The following is a 6,287-nucleotide window of genomic DNA, read 5'->3' as shown; positions in this document are numbered from 1 at the left end:
TCGCCTCACTGGTCTCCCTCATCTCTTTATAATCCATGGCGCCAACATTTCACTTTAGGATAATCATAAGTTGCCTAGTGTTTTGTTGTAAGGCGAGCTTACGCCGAGTATGTAAAACCCTCGCTTTAGATGTTTTGCTCGGCATAGCCCTCATAAGGTATTCGGTTTACATGGTGTTTTCGGTAAACAGCTTGCCCAGTGGCCATCATGGATGAACTTGACGACTACGTTATAGTGAGAAGCCGAGTACTAGCCGTTAGACACACAGCTTAGATTGTACCATTTTCCCGTTGAAACACAAAAATGTGAGCAAAATGTAAGCCGTGTCCTCGATATTCGACAGTCAGTTTACATTTTCTATCTTTTTGGCCCTAGTTTTTCATAGTGCAAAAACTATTTTTCATTGTTTTCCATTGCATTTATGTTTATTTATTGCATTTCATTTCTTTCCCCTCTCTTTCTCACACATTCTTCCCCGACCAGTTATCATCACCCTTTTGATGCCCACAATTTCCTGCTCTTTCTCTGATTAACGTCACTTTAAAGTTGTGGTATTGTCTTGTACTCTTCATATCCCCTAGTGTACCCAAATTAGGATATCATTCAAAAGGAGAAATGGTTCCGACCCTTACTCGTGCGATTTGATGCCTCCCTATCATTTCCTCTTCCAGCGCTTGCCCTTCGATCTTCTTTTCTCCTTCAATTTATTATGCTTCGGTTGCTATTTTGGTTATCGCCTGTGTTGCTGACAGTCAGCGCCTGATGCCCCGGTAGATGGTGTCATGTTGCAGCCGAGCAGGGTGACGTTGTCCTCTTATTTATGGCACCCACCATTATTACAATACCTCTATCCAAACCGTACGGGGGACACTGGTTTTTAGGCCGTCAATTTTAGTTGTGAAACATGTGTTTTATATGCCACTGAAAATATATCACAAGATTTATCGTGGAATGAAGTTTCTAAAAATATACAACCTTTTGGCATGTACACACATTTCGTTAGTAAAATTGAAGACCTAAAAACTGTGCCTACCTTACAGATGAAGCGAGAATAATTATTCCTCAAATCAATTTCAATTACAAAGCCTTATCTCGATTACTTTTTTGCGAGTAAAAGAACATCAATACGATTTAGTGGGATGTTTTTTATCTTCTCCAATATGAAAATTCATCAAATTATCTTTTGATGGTTGAAAACTCATCTAAGTGTTCTAGGCTAGTTTATTGTTTTTTAGCAGTGGCTAGTTTATTAATGTGACAGCATAAGACGAAAAACAAAATCGTCTTTTTAGGGTTAAAAACAAAATCATCACTCTGTGTGCAACTCAGCCCAGCTCAGCCTAGTGCAGCCCTGACCAACGCGAATCTTCATGAGCCTCTCCCCGCCTGCCGCTCCCCCAGCCACCGCCGCCGCCATGCTCCGGCTCCGGTGCCCCATCCTCGCCCAACTGCTCTCTTCTCCCTCCGCCTCCACCATCTCCCCTCTCCACCACCTCTTCTCCACCACCACTCCCCGCATCTCCCCGAACCCTACTAGCTTCGCCGTCGAGGAATACCTCGTCGACAAGCGCGGTCTCACCCGAGCCCAGGCCCTGAAGGCCTCCGCTGAGCTCTCCCACCTCAAGTACCCCTCCAATCCCGACGCTGTCCTCGCCTTCCTCGCCGGCCTCGGCCTCTCCACGGCTGACCTCGCCGTCGCGGTATGCAAGAATCCCAAGTTACTCTGCGTGAAAGTGGAGACAACCCTGTCCCCCATCATCGTCGGGCTCACCGGCCTCGGCCTGTTGCATCCGGAGATTGCACGCTTTGCTTTGCTCAGCAGGAACTGCTTCTGCAATAGATCCGTGGTCACCAAGGTGCAGTACTACCTGCGCCTCTTCGGCTCCTCTGGCCAGTCCCTCCGGGCGGTAAAGGTCAACTCGTACCTTCTCTCGTCCAAGGTTTTGGTTACCGAATGAGGCAATTTTACCGAGGAGGGTGGATAAATGTGGTTACCACGGTTACTAAGAAATACTGAGAATATTTCGAGCGAATTTTATAGTTGAATTTTGAATTTAAATAAGTGAATGAACGAATATTCGAACAGGAGACCTCTCAAAATAGGAACTAGGTTGATACCAACATGCCAGAACCAACTCTCATGGCATTAATTAGATCCTACGTACTTTACTGTAAATTGAGTGTTTAAATTCAAAAATTTCAAAAAACTGGTATTTTTTGCTCGGTATGGCGATTTACCGAGGGGTATGGAAATATGCGGTAACCATGAGAAATCTTGAAATTTCGACTGGTAACCAAAACCTTGCTCTCGTCCAACCTCAAGAGTCAGGCTGGACGGCGCGAGCGGGCTTTTCGGCCCGCTCGTGGCCCGTTCAGGACCGGACCAATCGGTCCTGGCTCGCTGCAAAAATTGGCTGGTCCGGTTACCAAATTTCGGCCCAAAGTTTCCTCGGTCCTGTCCGGTATTTGACCGGTCCGACCGAGCGGACCAAAGCTGCAGGCCGTTTCTCGTCGGCGCGGCCACCGGGGACATCCTGCTCTGGCCGTGAGATCCGCGCAGCCACTACAGAAGAGCACACCCTGCCGACCTTCTCCCGCTCCTTACGTAGAAGAGAACAGAGAATAGAAAGAAAGCGCGGTCACGCCCGTGATTATCTGAGATAGACTTGATTTTTTTTCCTTTTCTTCAGTCAAATACAGAAGAAGACCCAGGTTACGCCCGTTATTAGCTGAGTCACACATGGACAGGCAATTTCCCCAGGGGTAAGAGATAGAAGAGGAATCAGATCACGCGCTGCCATTTTATTCCTTTTAATCAGTCAACAAAAAATTGGAAGGACAAGATCAACGAGATTTGATCCGGTAATTAAGGCGCCTTCACTTCACGCTCCCGTTCCTTTTGTTGGCGACTAAAGAAATGTGTTCGTTCCAATAATCATGTGCCACCATGCTACCGTTTCCTTTTATTCAGTCGAACATGCAGAAGAAAGAAGGAGAGAAACATGGTTCGATCCGATAATCACGGCGTCGTCACACGATCAACTTGACGTTAGATTTCATCCCCTAATCATGGCAAGCCCCGCACACAGAAAATTGTGGGCTCATGCACGCCATAAATTACTTGCATGCAACAACAAAAATGCTAAGTAATAAACATGCGCAGGATAATCGGTAACGATTGCGCCCCTGCCGGCTCGACCCAGCACACTTCCTACGGCATGTCGCCCATGATGCCGCCGGCGCACACACACACACACGTTGTCCACTCGCCGTAGCACCCGCGCACGTCGCCCACCACGTCGCTATACCTGCGCATGTTGCCGCCGATGGTGCTTGGCCGGTCCGCTCGGTCCGGCCCGAGCTTCGACGCCGCCGGTCCGGTCCCTGAAAACAGGCCCGCATAGCTGGTCGGTCCGGTCTGGTCTGGCCCGCCGGCGGCCGGTCCAAACGTCGGCTCAGTCAGGGACCGGACCGGCCCGGACCGTGTCCACCCTGACTCAAGAGGGTGGTCAAGCCTAATGTCGCGTTCCTGCGGGAGTGTGGGATAGGTGCTGGCGACATTGTCTCGGTGGTCGTCCGTGTGAAGAGGATTCTGACCACCCGTCCGGAGCGCGTCCGGGCAATGGCGGCGTGTGCCGAACGTATAGGTGTGCCCTGGGACTGTGGGATGTTCAGGAAAGCACTGCGGTCTGTTCTAAACCTCGGTGAGGAGGAGATCACCGCCAAAGTTGAGTACTTGAAGAACACCTTCAGCTCCACGGATGACGAGGTGGGCATTGCTGGGTCGACGGCTCCAATGGTGCTGCAGTCGTCTAAGGACTTTCTGCGGACTAGGTCTGAGTTCCTCATCTCTGAGGTGGGTTTAGAACCGGCATACATTTCTCACTGGTCGATCGACAATGCTCACTTACAGCCTTAAGGGCCGGCTCAGACCACGGTACAACGTTCTAAAGTTTCTTAAGGAAAATGGACTGCTCGAGGACAAGCGCAGCTACTATTCAGCAGTCTTGATGACTGAGAAGGTTCTCATGGAAAAGTTCATATGCCCTCACAACGAAGCTGCCCCACACCTTGCTGAAGACTATGCTGCCCCTTGCAAAGGGGAAATGCCGACTAATTTGATATCTACATCACCCAAGAAGGGGCTATGAGAATTGGTAACTTGTGTGTGGTGCAACAAAGTTTTCACTCTAGCTGGTAATTCCTGTTTCCGTGCCTAACTGGATGTTGGTGTGCCTCCTGTTGACTGTTATATGCTTGTTACATGCTGGTTTGGTCATTTTTAATGTGATGAAACTGATAATTTGATTCCTAAATCATGATATGTTTGTGCAATAACAAACCGTGGCTTGGTTACAAATTTTTTCATCCTCATGACATGTTATTTAATACACATATTGGAACTAAGAAAGTGCGCTCAGGCCATTCCAAATGCATTTAAATATCTAGTTTCAGTTTTTTTAGGGAATTTCTAGTTTCAGTTAGTTGCTGGTGTATTGCAAGAAGTTTGGTATTTTAACTAGCACATCATAAAGTTATTATTTTCTAGCTGTCCCTGGAATTGGTAAAAGTGGTATAGTGTTCCTCATTGAGATTAGGAAATGAATTGAGTACAATATAATGCAATTCAGAGCAGAGTTATGCTCATCAATCATCATACAGCAAAAGGTTCATATTTTTAGTTCACAATCTGCCAACTTGTGACCATCTCAGATTGGATTTCGTGGGTATGACAGTACGACAACCAGGAAAGCTAGAACATCCTGGATTTGAGTGACTATAGTTACATTGCTAAGTTGCAGTGAAATGTTTTCCACCGTGTCCACAAATTAGTTAAGGTTTCTCCAACAATGTATTTCACAGTTATGTCTAGTGCAAATTCAGCACCTCCAGTGGGAAGTATTGAGAGCATTTACATTCATGGATACGCATCAATATTTTTCTGCGTGGACCTCCCAATCTCTGTGGCAAGAACTAAATACTTTAACTGTACATATTATAGCTGAATTGGTGTATTGATTGTTGACACTTAAACACGTGGTTTTAAATCTTATCCATTCTGGCACACACCTGTGATATGATAATTCAGATAAACCTAGGAGAGCTTTGCACATCTACAACTTCTGCCTCCACTTGTCTCATCATAGTATTAGTTCTTCACCGAGCATCAACATTATGGAGGGAGGTCTGTACATCAACTGCAATTGTTTTGATATCCGTAGCACCTACAAGCAGTTTTAAGGGGCATACAAGAGATGGCCTGGTTATTACCCATCTTTGTAGATTGCCATTGGAAAGAGGGGAAAAAAGAGGTTTGTATGATATGATATATTTGTTCCTTGTTCATTTTTTGTCATCAGGTACTTTACAGAGCGTTTGATACAGGTTGTAGTTGCTCATTCATTCCACTTATCCACTGAACTAAACATTGATCCATACTCTCAAATTGCTAGGTTATGTTTCATTGGTGCATACCACTTGGAAATGTCCTCAAGATTTGCCAGCCCTGAAGCCATTTAGCTCTGTTATGACTTATTACCTGCATTTTTTTCTAGCTTAGTGCAAGTTTACTTGAAAAAATTCTGATACTATTGAAGACGCCATATATACATGCTGTGCTGTGCAGTCTTTGTGATGAATGAAACATGAAGAGGACAGCCCCAATGTTGTTACGATAGGTAAGAGGGAACTTAATCTGCAGCCATCATTTGCCATCTGCACTTTTTGTTTTGGAAAAGTTTGCAGCTCTTGATGGCTTCTGGTGTTAGAAAAGTCTCTAATTTAATAAATCCGGTGCTGCAAGAATGAATCATACTATTGCAAGAGGTGCACTTATGAGCTGCTTGCTGCATGGAAATGATTGATTTACTGTACTTTGATTTCTCTCGGTTGTTTGTTTGAACTGGAAACTGATTACTCTCGATTATGACCTCTCCTTTCACTTCCGGAAACTTTTAGTTGCTCCATTATTACTTCTGTTGGAGTAGATATTGTATGAATAGTGGAAAGCATCCTGATCACAACGTAATTCTGAAGCTAATTATGTTTGCTCGCTGTTTAATATGGATAATAGCATCCATATTTCTGTATGCGTCTTTCTAAAATTTTATCCTTTGACGAAGTAAATTTTCATCTGTTTCAGTTGACGGCTTACCTGTAGCATTGTTTTCTGCCTTCCAGATGTTGGAGGAGATGAACCATGGCAGGCTGGGGCTTTGATATGCTATATACTACACGTCATTCTGAAGGAGAATCGATTTCAGGGCAGAGGCTGATTGCAATCTATC

General features: G+C 45.4%; 1 pseudogene; it reads left to right on the top strand.

Moving 5' to 3' along the window:
* Nucleotides 1-1,415: 1,415 nt before the first annotated feature.
* Nucleotides 1,416-4,151, top strand: LOC147963562 (uncharacterized; annotated as a pseudogene).
* Nucleotides 4,152-6,287: the final 2,136 nt, after the last annotated feature.

The sequence above is a fragment of the Triticum urartu genome, chromosome 6A (genome assembly GCF_056163025.1).
Source record: "Triticum urartu cultivar PI428250 chromosome 6A, HENAU_Tu73, whole genome shotgun sequence".
NCBI classification, from domain to species: domain Eukaryota; kingdom Viridiplantae; phylum Streptophyta; class Magnoliopsida; order Poales; family Poaceae; genus Triticum; species Triticum urartu.
Note: the sequence above shows the minus strand (reverse complement) of the source record. Positions and strands in the feature narration are given on the sequence as shown.